We start from the raw sequence: 16,098 nt of genomic DNA on the forward strand, positions 1-16,098 counted from the left end.
ATCAATCTGTTTCCATGTCTGATTCTGAGCTAAGAGTTGACTCTTCTAAGGACCTTAAAAAATTCAATCGACGAATCAACTTCAAATACGATCGAAGAGACGGTGTAAAAACTTTAAGGTGTGTGTTAATAATGATTGTATTTTCTATTAGGTCTTGTGCAGACACATTTCTGTAGCTAATGTCGACTTCTAGCTCCTCCAAAAAACAGAGAAACTTGATATGTCCAAAAAATATGGAGCAACAGTTGACTTTGAGTATTTTCAGCTTTTCCATGCTGCATATTGACTCGATTGTCTCCATATCCAGAATGTTTTTCTCCTCATCTTCAGCACACTCGTCTAAAGGTGACTCATCGACAGCGTAGGACAGGCTCTCGATGTTTGGGCAATGAGTGGAAACAAGTTGAACAACCTGTTTCATAAAATAATTTAGTCATTTTCTTATAAATAAAAAATGGTAAATAAGTATATAAAAATTACCCTTGCAAGCGCGTCCTTAATAATTTCTCGGGGGCAGAAGGACATCAAGCCACCACAGTCTATTTCAGTGGTTTCGCTATCCACAGGCAGCAGCAACTCGAAGGCTTTGAAGCGCTTTTGGAATTCACCAAGATCTCCTTCTTTACTGTTGCACTTGGACCTAATCAAAGCATGCAGCACCTGTCGCTGCATCGGTTTCGCTGTTTATAAAGAAATTAATATTTAGTGCACACAACATTGAGTTTGAAATCAGTTTGACTTACAAAGACAAAGAAGATCTTTCGTAAAATGTGCATCCTTGCGGGTGTGGTCACCGATGTGTCCAACAATGGTGTCTAGCACGATGCCGAAAAGCTTCTTTGGGTTGAAACATTTCTTCGTTGTGTCTTGTGTCAGTTTCTCTGATCGTACACCTTCTGACTCCATCGTGAGGGAACTGTAAGACAAAATAAATAGTTTACGCGTTAGTTAGTGTAGTAATTGACCAGTTGCATGAACCCTTAGTTATTGAAGCCGCCAACAGATGGCGCAACCACAGACTTTCTTAAAATTTTTGTTTTAAGGCACTTCCGCTGCGATTTCAGACTCAATCTAGCTACCGTGCATTCTTAATTAAATATCCTCTCATTTTACGTTGTGAAAACCAAAATCGGTTCAACCAATCGCCGTAGAATCGTGAAAAACTATTTTTTGCTTAAAAAAATCTTTTCCAACGTTTCTACGGCGAATGGCTGAACCGATTTTGGTTATCAGTACGTCAAAAAAAGCAAAAATAATTGAGAAATACATAATAGCTAGATTGAGTCTGAATCGCAGCGGAAATGTCTTAAAACCGCTTAAAACAAAATTTCTTAAGAAAGTCTGGTTGCACCATCTGTTGGCGGCTTTGAACACTAAGGGTTTATGCAACTGGTCAATTCAGATTTGAAAAATGTACAAGGCGTGTAATTACCTGGAGTTCTCTGCATAATTTTTTTTTTAATCTTGTAAATACTTTACACAATTATCCACGTGGTGCTTGGAGAACAGCGGCAATTGCGAACAACCTCTACCCAGACCTATGAGCGCATGCGCTGCTTCTGAGGGTAAAAAACACCCTCTGCTGCCTGGAAGATGGCAGCAGTGATATCGAGTCCTAAAAAACAGTTGACAGTAGAAGATTGCAATATAGCTGTTTCAGTATTTGTGCAGCCTGATGAATTTTACCCGTTTCCCCCGCCATTTTTATTAATAGCCGCGCAAGATTGAAAAATAAATTATTGATATTTGGGTTTTTCCCAAAATACTTCAATTTTTTTACATGTGTAGGCCAAGTCTTTTATGAAATTGACGTACGATGAAATATCTAACTAAAAAATTGCTTTTAAAAAACAACGAAATCTAAATTAGAGCTTAAATATATATAGCGACATTTCGTTCGTGCCGCGGAAAAAGTCCGATCTCGAACTTGAACTTGCCAACGGTACAATTGTCCGATCTCACTGTTGTTCATCATGGGTCTCAAATTGAAGCAGATGTCACGCTGATCACGTGACTGTGTTCAGAATCGAGTTTTGCCACAATAATGAGATCGGAAAATTTTACCGTTGGAAAGAAAAGTAGTCCGTCGGACTTTTGCTGGCAAGTTCGAGTGGCAAGTTCGAGATCGGACTTTTTTCCGCGGCACGAACGATTTTAAGTTGAGTTTGGCTTTGATGATCAGTCTCACGCTCTAATAAGACTTGCGATCGCGAAATTGGCCGTAAATTACGTTTTACGGAGTTGAAATTTATGCTGACTATATAGCCATAGAAAATTAAAACGTCAATTCTTCCTTGTGACTATTGCAAGGGAAAATAGGGGCAACTAGTGGCCGAGGCGAGGGAGTGATGATGCTCGGTAGAGATCAGGAGTTCCGCCAGCTTGCGAAAGCCACCTTGATGGCTCGAGGGATGGATTTGACATCAATTGGGGTGTCACATGCCAGTTCAATGATAGGAAAATTACATTTTAAGGGCGTGAAAGACGTCAAAAGCCAACTTTAAATTAAACAGTGCTCGTTCAACGTTAATAACTGAAAAATAAATAAAAGCCAATTTTTTACATGTAATTGTACTTCTTGGTAGGAAGCCCTGGCCGCAGAGCGCTTTGCCTTTGGTTCTGCAGGCGCGTATTGGGGGCAGATCAGACCGATGCGTCACGACAAATAATATCGTTTATTTACAGAGGAAAATTACTAAAACAATTTTTTTAGAGTTTTCACAAATTTATATCACACACCATTTAAAAATACACATTATCAGAAATATATTCTATGTACCATAAAAAATTTGAACAGAGTAGGCTATGCCATAAAGTCAAACTATTAGTTCACTCTTTTTCGCCATAAAATAGAAAATGCGCTCCTTTTAATGATCGATGAGAAAAGCGCACTTTGTACACTATATAGATCATGCATGGCAAACAAAGAGTTATCAAACTACCCATAACTGTCGATTATTCAGTGTCTTTTTCCACTTCATATTCAGATTCTGAAAAAAGCTCGGAAATTATACTATTGTAATTCAACCGACACAACTCAAGAGCCGACCGATCTGATAGCGAAAAAACTTTCAGGTCGTTGTTGAGAATTGTATAGTCCATGCAGTCCTCGTAGGAAAAATCTCCAAAGAAAATGTCCACTTTTAGTTCCTCCAAACAACACAGCGTGTGGCAGAGAAACTTAGCTTGTTCAAGAGTGATGGAGCAACAATTCATTTTCAGTGTTTTTAGTTTTTTCATGCTGCATACTGACTCGATGGTCTCTATATCCAGAATGTTCTTCACCTCATCCAAAGAAGACTCGTCTAAAGGTGACTCATCAAACGCGGACAGGCTCTCGATATTCGGGCAATGGGTGGAAACAAGTTGAACTACCTGTTTCATAAAATATAATTTAGTCATTTTCTTATACATCAAATGGTAACCATATAAAATTTACCCTTGCAAACGCGTCCTCAATAATGTCTTTGGGGCAGAAGGACATCAAGCCGCCACAGTCTATTTCGATCGTTTCGCTATCCAGCACAGGCAGCAGCAAATCAAAGGCTTTGAAACGCTTTTGGAATTCACCAAGATCCCCTTCTTTATTCTTGCACTTGGACATTGTCAAAGCATGCAGCACCTGTCGCTGCATCGGTTTCGCTGTTTATATATAGAAATTAATATTTAGTACACACAATATTAAGTTTGAAATCAGTTTGACTTACAAAGACAAATAAGGTCTTTCGTATAATGTACATCGTTGCGGGTGTAGTCTCCGATGTGTCCAACAATAGTGTCTAGCACGATGTCGAAAAGCTTCTTTGGGTTGAAACATTTCTTCGTTGTGTCTTGCGTGAGTGTCTCTGATCGTACACCTTCTGACTCCATCGTGAGGGAACTGTAAGACAAAATAAATAGATTACGTTAGTGTAATATTTAGAAAGTAATTTCATAGAAATGAACATACATTTTTCATTTAAACAAGGCCCTCAAGCAATAATTAGCTCTAATCTAAACCAAATAAGGTTTTCTGTGTGTTCATAATTTTTCTGGAACTTTTGCAGGTATTTTAAAGCAAAGAAATACACACAGAGGCTATATATATTTTAAAATTTAAGAAAGGTTTAATAATGCCTTTATTATGTGTGGAAAATTAATCTGGAAGGCTATATTTATGAGGAAAAATCAAATACTAGACAGCGGCTGTTTCGGCCCCACAGGCCTCATCAGCAGTTTACTCAAAAATGGATATTTTGTTTTGGAAGCAAAGTATTCTAATTTTTCATTTTTTCAGTGTTTACAAGATGATCTATTGCGCTGAAAAGCTGCATGAATACTTGAAAGAGTATGAGGAGCTGTCAAAAGACAGAAACAAAACATTTCGTAATTTAAAGTGATCACTAAAGCAGATATTATTACATCATATAATACTATTTGCTTAAATTTGATCGCAAATTTAACTTCAATTAAATTAATAGAAAATCAAATTGCGGAGAAATTGTAAAAAAGATCCACACGACGTAGGCAAAATATTCACTTGCGAGACCAAAACATGCATCTATTATTTATGTTTGTCAAAGAGCGACTCACACTAAATTAAACATTTTGATCCGAATCGTTTCCGTTAAATTTCTTTTAAATAAGCCAACCTCTTTTCCGTGCGCTAACACTATGTTATAGCAAATTCAGAATTCAGCTTAAGAAAAATATTATATAGGACGTAATATTACCTGAAGTTCTGCATTAAATCTTCTAAACTTGTAATATTAACTTTGTATCGTCCACACGTGGTTTGGATAGCAGCTGGGTCGTGCGCGTCGTTCTCTCTATTAGTTGTGTGATGATATGAGAGAGGAAGGCGGTCAGAGGCGATTTTCAGAGATAAAAAACGTAAAGCGCAGGCGCAAAGGAGGGTGAACACCCTTCTATGAACAGATAGAATTTCCTAGACGCTTCTCGAATCCCAAAATCGGAGGAATATTTAGAAATTTTCTGATGCAACACCCTTCTATACATTTATTTATGCTTATTTTTATTTGCCGTATGATTAATTTGGTTCGAAATTCCAAATGAACTTATTGGAACGTTTCTACAAATGACTGAATAGTAAATTACAAATTCAAATCATGTATGTTTAAGGAGTATATAGATTAATAAAATTCACTGATCTATTTGTTTTCAGTTTTCATCCTTTGTGCAATTTTATTGAGCAAGTTAAATTGCATTTAATTGAAGACACCAGGTTGCTTTATAAATATAAACATATACTTATGGCTATAGCCATTTTAGAATGTTTTGTCATCAAATGTTATCCCTCACTGTAATATATATTTTGGAAAATTTATCGTCATTTTGACATCGTTTTATTTAAAGACGAAAGTGCCTAAAAAATATTTTTAGAGTTCCACAATTTTTATCTCATATATTATCTATGAAAATACCAATATCAGAAATATATATAGAGGTTGTTAAAATATTTTAAACAGGCAACAGGCAATATGGAATCGTCGGACAAAGTTTTTACTCATTTTATCTTTGAAATAGAAAAGATATATCCTCTGCAATTGGTAAAAATGCACTATTTTTAAAAACGAGGAAAAGAGCGAACTTTTCACACCAGATCAAAGCTATCAATCTGTTTCCATGTCTGATTCTGAGCTAAGAGTTGACTCTTCTAAGGACCTTAGAAAATTCAATCGACGAATCAACTTCAAATACGATCGAAGAGACGGTGTAAAAACTTTCAGGTGTGTGTTAATAATGATTGTATTTTCTATTAGGTCTTGTGCAGACACATTTCTGTAGGTAATGTCGACTTCTAGCTCCTCCAAAAAACAGAGAAACTTGATATGTCCAAAAAATATGGAGCAACAGTTGACTTTGAGTATTTTCAGCTTTTCCATGCTGCATATTGACTCGATTGTCTCCATATCCAGAATGTTTTTCTCCTCATCTTCAGCACACTCGTCTAAAGGTGACTCATCGACAGCGTAGGACAGGCTCTCGATGTTTGGGCAATGAGTGGAAACAAGTTGAACAACCTGTTTCATAAAATAATTTAGTCATTTTCTTATAAATAAAAAATGGTAAATAAGTATATAAAAATTACCCTTGCAAACGTGTCCTTAATAATTTCTCGGGGGCAGAAGGACATCAAGCCACCACAGTCTATTTCAGTGGTTTCGCTATCCACAGGCAGCAGCAACTCGAAGGCTTTGAAGCGCTTTTGGAATTCACCAAGATCTCCTTCTTTACTGTTGCACTTGGACCTTGTCAAAGCATGCAGCACCTGTCGCTGCATCGCTTTCGCTGTTTATATAGAAATTAATATTTAGTACACACAACATTAAGTTTGAAATCAGTTCGACTTACAAAGACAAAGAAGGTTTTTTGTATAATGTACATCCTTGCGGGTGTAGTCTCCGATGTGTCCAACAATGGTGTCTAGCACGATGTCGAAAAGCTTCTTTGGGTTGAAAAATGTCTTCTTTGTGTCTTGTTTCAGTGTCTCTGATCGCATGCCTTCTGACTCCATTGTGAGGGAGAGCTGTAAGACAAACTAAATAGTTTACGCGTTAGTTAGTGTAGTAATTGACCAGTTGCATAAAGCTTAGTTATTGAAGCCGCACACAGATGGCGCAACCACAGACTTTCTTAAAAATTTTGTTTTCAGGCACTTCCGCTGCAATTTCAGACTCAATCTAGCTACCGTGCATTCTTAATTAAATATCCTCTCTTTTTACGTTCTGAAAACCAAAATCGGTTCAACCAATCGCCGTAGAAACGTGAAAAACTATTTTTTGCAATAACAAAATCTTTTCCAACGTTTCTACGGCGAATGGCTGAACCAATTTTGGTAATCAGTACGTCAAAAAAAGCAAAAATAATTGAGAAATACATAATAGCTAGATTGAGTCTGAATCGCAGCGGAAATGTCTTAAAACCGCTTAAAACAAAATTTCTTAAGAAAGTCTGGTTGCACCATCTGTTGGCGGCTTTGAACACTAAGATTTTATGCAACTGGTCAATTCAGATTTGAAAAATGTACAAGTCGTACATATAATTACCTGGAGTTCTCTGCATTAATTTTTTTTTAATCTTGTAAATACTTTACGCAATTATCCACGTGGTGCTTGGAGAACAGCGGCTATGTGTGTCGCTATATAGTGCGAACAACCTCGACCCATACCTATCTAGAGCGCAGGCGCTGCTTCTGAGGGTAAAAAACACCCTCTGCTGCCTGGAAGATGGCAGCAGTGATACAGCGTCCTAAAAAACAGTTGACAGTAAAAGATTGCAATATAGCTGTTTCAGTATATGTGCAGCCTGATGAATTTTACCCGTTTGCCCCGCCATTTTTATTAATAGCCGCGCAGGATTGAAAAATAAATTAACGATTTTTGGGTTTTTCCCAAAATACTTCAATTTTTTTAAATGTGTTTAGGCCAAGTCTTTTATGAAATTGACGCGTACGATGAAATATATAACTAAAATAGTGCATTTAAAAAACAACGAAATCTAAATTAGAGCTTATATTTATATATTCAACTGATTTTGGTTTTCAGAACGTAAAAAGAGAGGATATTTGATTAAGAATGCACGGTAGCTATAGATTGATTCTGAAATATATATATATATATATATATATATATATATATATATATATATATATATATATATATATATATATATATATATATATATAATATATATATATAGCGACATTATTGTAAGTTGAGTTTGGCTCTTATTGAACAGTCTCAATCTAATAAGACTCGCGATCGCGAAATTGGCCGTAAAAATTACGTTTTACAGAGTTGAAATTTATGCTGACTAAAGCCATAGAAAATTAAAACGCCAATACTTCATGTGACTATGGCAAGGGAAAATAGGGGCAACTAGTGGCCGAGGCGAGGGAGTGATGATGCTCGGTAGAGATCAGGAGCTCCGCCAGCTTGCGAAAGCCACCTTGAAGGCTCGAGGGATGGATTTGACATCAATTGGGGTGTCACATGCCAGTTCAATGATAGGAAAATTACATTTTAAGGGCGTGAAAGACGTCAAAAGCCAACTTTAAATTAAACAGTGCTCGTTCAACGTTAATAACTGAAAAATAAATAAAAGCCAATTTTTTACATGTAAATTGTACTTCTTGGTAGGAAGCCCTGCCCGCCGAGCGCTTTGCCTTGGTTCTGCAGGCGCGTATTGGGGGCAGATCAGACCGATGCGTCACGACAAATAATATCGTTTATTTACAGAGGAAAATTACTAAAACAATTTTTTTAGAGTTTTCACATATTTATATCACACACCATTTAAAAAAACACATAATCAGAAATATATTCTATGTACCATAAAAAATTTGAACAGAGGCTGTATGCCATAAAGTCAAACTATTAGTTCACACTCTTTTTCGCCATAAAATAGAAAAATGCGCTCCTTTTAATGATCGATGAGAAAAGCACACTTTGTACACTATATAGATCATGGCAAACAAAGAGTTATCAAACTATCCATAACTGTCGATTATTCAGTGTCTGTTTCCACTTCATATTCAGATTCTGAAAAAAGCTCGGAAATTATACTGTTGTAATTTCCGACACAACTCAAGAGCCGACCGATCTGATAGCGAAAAAACTTTCAGGTTGTTGTTGAGAATTGTATAGTCCATGCTGTCCTCGTAGGAAAAATCTCCAAAGAAAATGTCCACTTTTAGTTCCTCCAAACAACACAGCGTGTGGCAGAGAAACTTAGCTTGTTCAAGAGTGATGGAGCAACAATTCATTTTCAGTGTTTTTAGTTTTTTCATGCTGCATATTGACTCGATGGTCTCCATATCCAGAATGTTCTTCACCTCATCCAAAGAACACTCGTCTAAAGGTGACTCATCAAACGCGGACAGGCTCTCGATATTCGGGCAATGGGTGGAAACAAGTTGAATAACCTTTTTCATAAAATATTATTTAGTCATTTTATTATAAATCAAATGGTAACCATATAAAATTTACCCTTGCAAACGCGTCCTCAATAATGTCTTGGGGGCAGAAGGACATCAAACCGCCACAGTCTATTTCGGTCGTTTCGCTATCCAGCACAGGCAGCAGCAAATCAAATGCTTTGAAACGCTTTTGGAATTCACCAAGATCCCCTTCTTTACTCTTGCACTTGGACATTGTCAAAGCATGCAGCACCTGTCGCTGCATCGGTTTTGCTGTTTATATAGAAATTAATATTTAGTACACACAATATTAAGTTTGAAATCAGTTTGACTTACAAAGACAAAGAAGATCATTCGTAAAATCTTCATCCTTGCGGGTGTAGTCTCCGATGTGTCCAACAATGGTGTCTAGCACGATGTCGAAAAGCTTCTTTGGGTTGAAACATTTCTTCGTTGTGTCTTGTGTCAGTTTCTCTGATCGTACACCTTCTGACTCCATCGTGAGGGAACTGTAAGACAAAATAAATAGTTTCAGGACCTTCAACAGCAGTATTAGTTTATTGATTTTGAAAATTGATCATGATTTGGAGGTATTCTGATTCTAACTATTTATTTCATTGTCTAAAAGACGATTTTATAGCGTAGGAAAGCTGCATGAATACTTAGAATAGGTGGAGGAGCCGTCAAAATCAAAGAACAAAGAAAAACACGAACTTTATTTCGTACTTAAAAGTGATTTTTTATATTATTTGATTTTTCGAAACGGAAATGGATCAGCATAATTATGACACGTGCAAGTTTCTAGATCTTTTATAATAATAAATTCGTAAAAATAATAAGTCAACCTCTTTTTGAGTGCGTGAACACCATTTCATAGAATATATTATAGCAAATTCAATTTAAGGAAACTATACAGGGCGTGAAATTACCTGGAGTTCTGCAATTCTTTACTAATCTTGCACGACTTTATATCCCACGTGGTTTGGAGAGAAGCTGCGTCACGCGTCTTTCTCGCTACTATGCCTGTGATGCTATGACGCTATGACCAAGGAGATTTTTTCAGAGATAAGAAAAGTAAAGCGCAGGCGCAGCGGAGGGTAAACACCCTCCTTGCACGCGGTTAAGGTTGCTAGCATCGAACAGATTGAATTTTCTAGATGTTTCTTAATTTCAAAATCGGGATTTATCATCGGGTGTCGTGTTCAATTTTTCAAAATTTAGTGAATTTTCGAATTTCTATCAATTAAAACACGAAAAACCACTTCTAACCTAGAATTTGACCTCAACTTGATGCAATGAAAGGTTGAAATGAGCCGAACAATTGATTTCTAGGTATTATAGATAAGAAAAAACTAATTAAATTAACAATCATAATATAGTTTTATTTGTTCCACCTGTATATTAAAGTTACAGGACGTTGGCAACCGAATTATTCATAATAAGATATATATAAATTAACTGTCCATGATGTGGTATTTGAACATTGACATCATTCCAGAAACTGCCAGAAATATCTTTTAATTTATCGGTCAGTGTCCACTTTGACACAAAACTGTCAAATTGAAGCTAAAACGAATCAATTAAACTATTCAGTAGAAAAAATATTGGAAATCGACTTACATGATAGTATTTTATAACGATTCAGAATTCACAGAATTTCAGGTTTTTATGATATAATTTTTTCTCTGGTGGCAAAAGTCAAAGAGACAGAAAGTGCAAGGCAACAATTATATTTAGGGAAATGTACAAACTTCGAACACCAGCTTTCACTCAAAAACACTGAAAGACCAGATAAACAGCTTTCTAGTCTTTTAATATCATGCAAATAATTAATTAATCAAATAGTCTGTTTGTTGAAGATCACAGGTTAATGCAACAATAGGATTCCATTAAGTTTTTGTATATTTATAAGCACATTTATTCGGATATAATTATTTATTTGGATAATTTTCCGCTATAACAGTGTGTTTTTGAGAAAACCGATTTTATTATTCAATCATGAACGCTGCTATGGTTACTGGAATTTATTTTTGATTTTGAGAAAGCTATTTTACTGGGTGTCACCTCGATTTCAACCGCTTACACGAGACTAGTAGAGTGGATGAATTCAAAAGTTTTGTTACAATTATATCAATCCAATGTTGTTTACAATTCAACAAAATTGAGCAAGATTGGATTAAAATATATAGAGGAGTGATTTCACCTTAGTATTTGAGTTGTAACAACCACAAAATTATTAGCTTTCGAAATAATATAATTTTTATAATGCTTTTCATACACAGACAACAAATTGAATCACGGTGAAAAATATTGCTTTGCTCAAACACAATGGGTGTTAGGACGTGAATGCTTCACAACTGCAGATTTTAATGATTCTGTTTTCTAAAATTGTTCTTGAACAGCGAAAGTTTATTCAGAAATTAAATAAGCTATGCGAACAATTTAGAAAATTAAATTAATAGTTGAATTATTTATTAAATTTTGTTCAAATATATTTTTATAGGGCATATAGTGCGTAATTTTCTGAAATAGATGATCCAGAATTTGTTTGAACGAATCAGAAACTGTCCAAATGAGTTCTCTATGACTTCGACAAATTTATTTTACACGTTTCTACGTCGATTGGCGCTGGGCCAATTTTTTGTTTTAGCAAATCAAAAGAGTAAATTTTAAGTGAAGAATGCACAGTGGCAGCGATGAGTGTGCTAAAATCTAAAATAACCGCTGGCGCCATCTATTGGCTGCTTCAGACACTAAAGGCTTTTGCAACTGGTTAAATACGTTATAATTGATTATGTAGTAAAACTGGCGATAATCGTACAATTAACAAGAAAATTCATCTGTGATGAAACTAAATAATTCATTTGTTTCTGTAACCTTCCATCAATTTTATAAAAATCCATTGGATTTAAGCTGTATTCTGAAAGACGCTGTTCAAGAGCAATTTCGTACCAAATAAAATCAAGTTTTCCTGCATTCCATCCTGCTAAATAAGCACGAACCTCTCATAAACCTATACAAAAAATCAAATCGAAAACAAAATATCGGCATAGAAAAACTAAAAACGTGTCAAAAATAAAAAAATGCAATAAGAAAGATTAGCTCTGCGCCTCTGTACAGCCAAAGCAGAGCACTGCTATTTCTTGAGGGGCGTCTGCTGGGCAACCTTGGGGGAGGTGGGGGTGGGGGCGGGGGCCGACTGGTTGGCCATCTGGGCAGCCGCCTGCGTCAGGTTCATCTTTCGCAGCGACACCTCGAGCGCCATTCGCTCGCCGTGCAGCTCGTCAATCTTGGCGCCGAGCCTCTGCTTCTCTTCGGTGAAGAGGCGCTCGGCGGCCAGCAGTCTTCTGCGCAGCTCCTCGTTCTCCCTCGTGAGCTCAGCAGCCTTTCGCCGGGCCACCTCAACCTCAAACTGGCTGCTCGTCGGGCTGACCGATATGCCCGACCCCGCTGCACTGCCCCCGGCCGGCTCGATGATGAACGCGCCTGACGCTGTCCGCGGCACCTTCAGTTTTGATATGCACACGTTGATTGGCATGTTGCTGGCCGAACCGGCCAGCTGGCTCACTGCAGACCTGTCTTCGCTCAGGTGCATCTGCACGTTTTCCAGCACCACCTGCACAAAGTCGAATAAAGGAAAATTAATACAGCAGTTTAGCTAATTTGATATCAATAGATCTTAGAGGTCCAAGCCAGCCGCGCTGCGCCGCCGCAGTGAAAGATGGTAAAAAATAAACAAAATGCAGGAGAAATATTTTTTCGACCTTTTGGGCAGTTAAGTAGAAACGTTGGAAAAGATTTTTTTATTTCAAAAAATAGTTTTTCACGATTCTACGGCGATTGGCTGAACCGATTTTGGTTTTCAGCACGTCAAAAATTAGCAAATTAATTGAAGAATGCACAGTAGCTAGATTGAATCTGAAATCGCAGCGGAAGTGCCTTAAAATCGAAAGTCTACGGTGGCGCCATGTTGGCGCCGTACGAAGCCGCCTGCTGACGGCTTCGAACACTTAGGGTTTATGCAACTGGTGAATTAAATAATAATCTTACAAAAATGGACACACTTTTATTTTAACAAGGCCCTTTAGCAATAATTAACTCTTTTCTTAACTAAATATCGTTTTTCTTTGTGGTCATAAATTTTTTGGAATTGTTTCAGATTTTTTAAGACAAAGAAATACTCACACAAGGCTTTATTTAAAAATTTAAGATAAACTGAACGGCTCTCTATGCTTTGTGGTAAATTAATCTGGATGGTTATAGCTAATAGTGAAATTTTTTTTTATATTTATTATGAGAAAAAATCAAATATCACGTGTTCGTACTATATAGCTGCTATTTCGGCCCCGCAGGCCTCAATCAGCAGTTCACTCAAAAATTGGTATTATATTTTGGAGGCAAAATTTTCTAATTTTTAAATTTTCACCATCTTCAAGACGATTGACAGTGCAGAAAAGCTGCATGAATTTTGAAAATGTTATATGAGTTGGAAGAGCTGTCAAAAGTTGAAGAAAGACTCGATCGAAATACAGCATTTCATTGTGAAAAGTCTCATAAATTAAAGTAAACTTATTAACATCATAATATGAACAAACATAATATTATTATGTTTATTCAAATTTGATCGAATACATAAGGTTAAATCTGACATTGTGCCAAGCCGCTAAAGGAAAAACGAACACTGATGTGTGATTTAATTATTCTGTATATTATTCTGTTGTACACCTTTTGGCGTCTAATAAATATTTCATTCATATAAGGTTGAATGTTTTTTTCAATTTCAATGAAAATATTAAAAATGGAAAGGGAGGCAAGTTGCCCTTGAGTGGGCTGGGTCCCTGTGCGGCCTGGTGCGCCCGCATGTTATCCGTCCGCGGTGTTATTGGGACCCGGGTGTCAGCATTATTCGTGCTAGTGCAGTGCGCGCCCTTCCCGGTACTCGGACAGGGATAAAAAGAAAAAAAAACGAATAGTAAAAATATGTATCGTCCGGCTCGCGGTAAAATCGCTAAACTTTCAACTAACACCCAAATTTTCTTTGTCGAATTGATTGTTGCCCTGTTCTTGCAACCAAAAGAAAATCCACGTTTGGTTTGTTGAAAATTGCGAAATTTTACTGGGCCGGGACGATACTATATGTTTCTTTAATATAAAAAGCGTCAAAAATATAAATATTGACTGAAAATCGTTTTTTAATATTTCTGAACTTGCAAATCAGACAGAATAAGAATTTCTCTTTCTCATATATAATTATGATAACATTTTAAGGGCGTGAAAGACGTCAAAAGCCAACTTTAAATTAAACAGTGCTCGTTCAACGTTAATAACTGAAAAATAAATAAAAGCCAATTTTTTACATGTAATTGTACTTCTTGGTAGGAAGCCCTGGCCGCAGAGCGCTTTGCCTTTGGTTCTGCAGGCGCGTATTGGGGCAGATCAGACCGATGCGTCACGACAAATAATATCGTTTATTTACAGAGGAAAATTACTAAAACAATTTTTTTAGAGTTTTCACAAATTTATATCACACACCATTTAAAAATACACATTATCAGAAATATATTCTATGTACCATAAAAATTTGAACAGAGTAGGCTATGCCATAAAGTCAAACTATTAGTTCACACTCTTTTTCGCCATAAAATAGAAAAATGCACTCCTTTTAATGATCGATGAGAAAAGCGCACTTTGTACACTATATAGATCATGCATGGCAAACAAAGAGTTATCAAACTATCCATAACTGTCGATTATTCAGTGTCTGTTTCCACTTCATATTCAGATTCTGAAAAAAGCTCGGAAATTATACTATTGTAATTCAACCGACACAACTCAAGAGCCGACCGATCTGATAGCGAAAAAACTTTCAGGTCGTTGTTGAGAATTGTATAGTCCATGCAGTCCTCGAAGGAAAAATCTCCAAAGAAAATGTCCACTTTTAGTTCCTCCAAACAACACAGCGTGTGGCAGAGAAACTTAGCTTGTTCAAGAGTGATGGAGCAACAATTCATTTTCAGTGTTTTTAGTTTTTTCATGCTGCATACTGACTCGATGGTCTCTATATCCAGAATGTTCTTCACCTCATCCAAAGAACACTCGTCTAAAGGTGACTCATCAAACGCGGACAGGCTCTCGATATTCGGGCAATGGGTGGAAACAAGTTGAACTACCTGTTTCATAAAATATAATTTAGTCATTTTCTTATACATCATATGGTAAACCATATAAAATTTACCCTTGCAAACGCGTCCACAATAATGTCTTTGGGGCAGAAGGACATCAAGCCGCCACAGTCTATTTCGGTCGTTTCGCTATCCAGCACAGGCAGCAGCAAATCAAATGCTTTGAAACGCTTTTGGAATTCACCAAGATCCCCTTCTTTACTCTTGCACTTGGAAATTGTCAAAGCATGCAGCACCTGTCGCTGCATCGGTTTTGCTGTTTATATAGAAATTAATATTTAGTACACACAATATTAAGTTTGAAATCAGTTTGACTTACAAAGACAAAGAAGATCTTTCGTAAAATGTGCATCCTTGCGAGTGTAGTCTCCGATGTGTCCAACAATGGTGTCTAGCACGATGTCGAAAAGCTTCTTTGGGTTGAAACATTTCTTCGTTATTGTGTCTTGCGTCAGTGTCTCTGATCGTACACCTTCTGACTCCATCGTGAGGGAACTGTAAGACAAAATAAATAGTTTCAGGACCTTCAACAGCAGTATTAGTTTATTGATTTTGAAAATTGATCATGATTTGGAGGTATTCTGATTCTAACTATTTATTTCAGTGTCTAAAAGACGATTTTATAGCGTAGGAAAGCTGCATGAATACTTAGAATAGGTGGAGGAGCCGTCAAAATCAAAGAACAAAGAAAAACACGAACTTTATTTCGTACTTAAAAGTGATTTTTTATATTATTTGATTTTTCGAAACGGAAATGGATCAGCATAATTATGACACGTGCAAGTTTCTAGATCTTTTATAATAATAAATTCGTAAAAATAATAAGTCAAACTCTTTTTGAGTGCGTTAACACCATTTCATAGAATATATCATAGCAAATTCAATATAAGAAAACTATACAGGGCGTGAAATTACCTGGAGTTCTGCAATTCTTTACTAATCTTGCACGACTTTATATCCCACGTGGTTTGGAGAGAAGCTGCGTCACGCGTCTTT

The sequence above is a fragment of the Cloeon dipterum genome, chromosome 4 (assembly GCF_949628265.1).
Source record: "Cloeon dipterum chromosome 4, ieCloDipt1.1, whole genome shotgun sequence".
In the NCBI taxonomy this organism is placed as follows: Eukaryota; Metazoa; Arthropoda; class Insecta; order Ephemeroptera; family Baetidae; genus Cloeon; species Cloeon dipterum.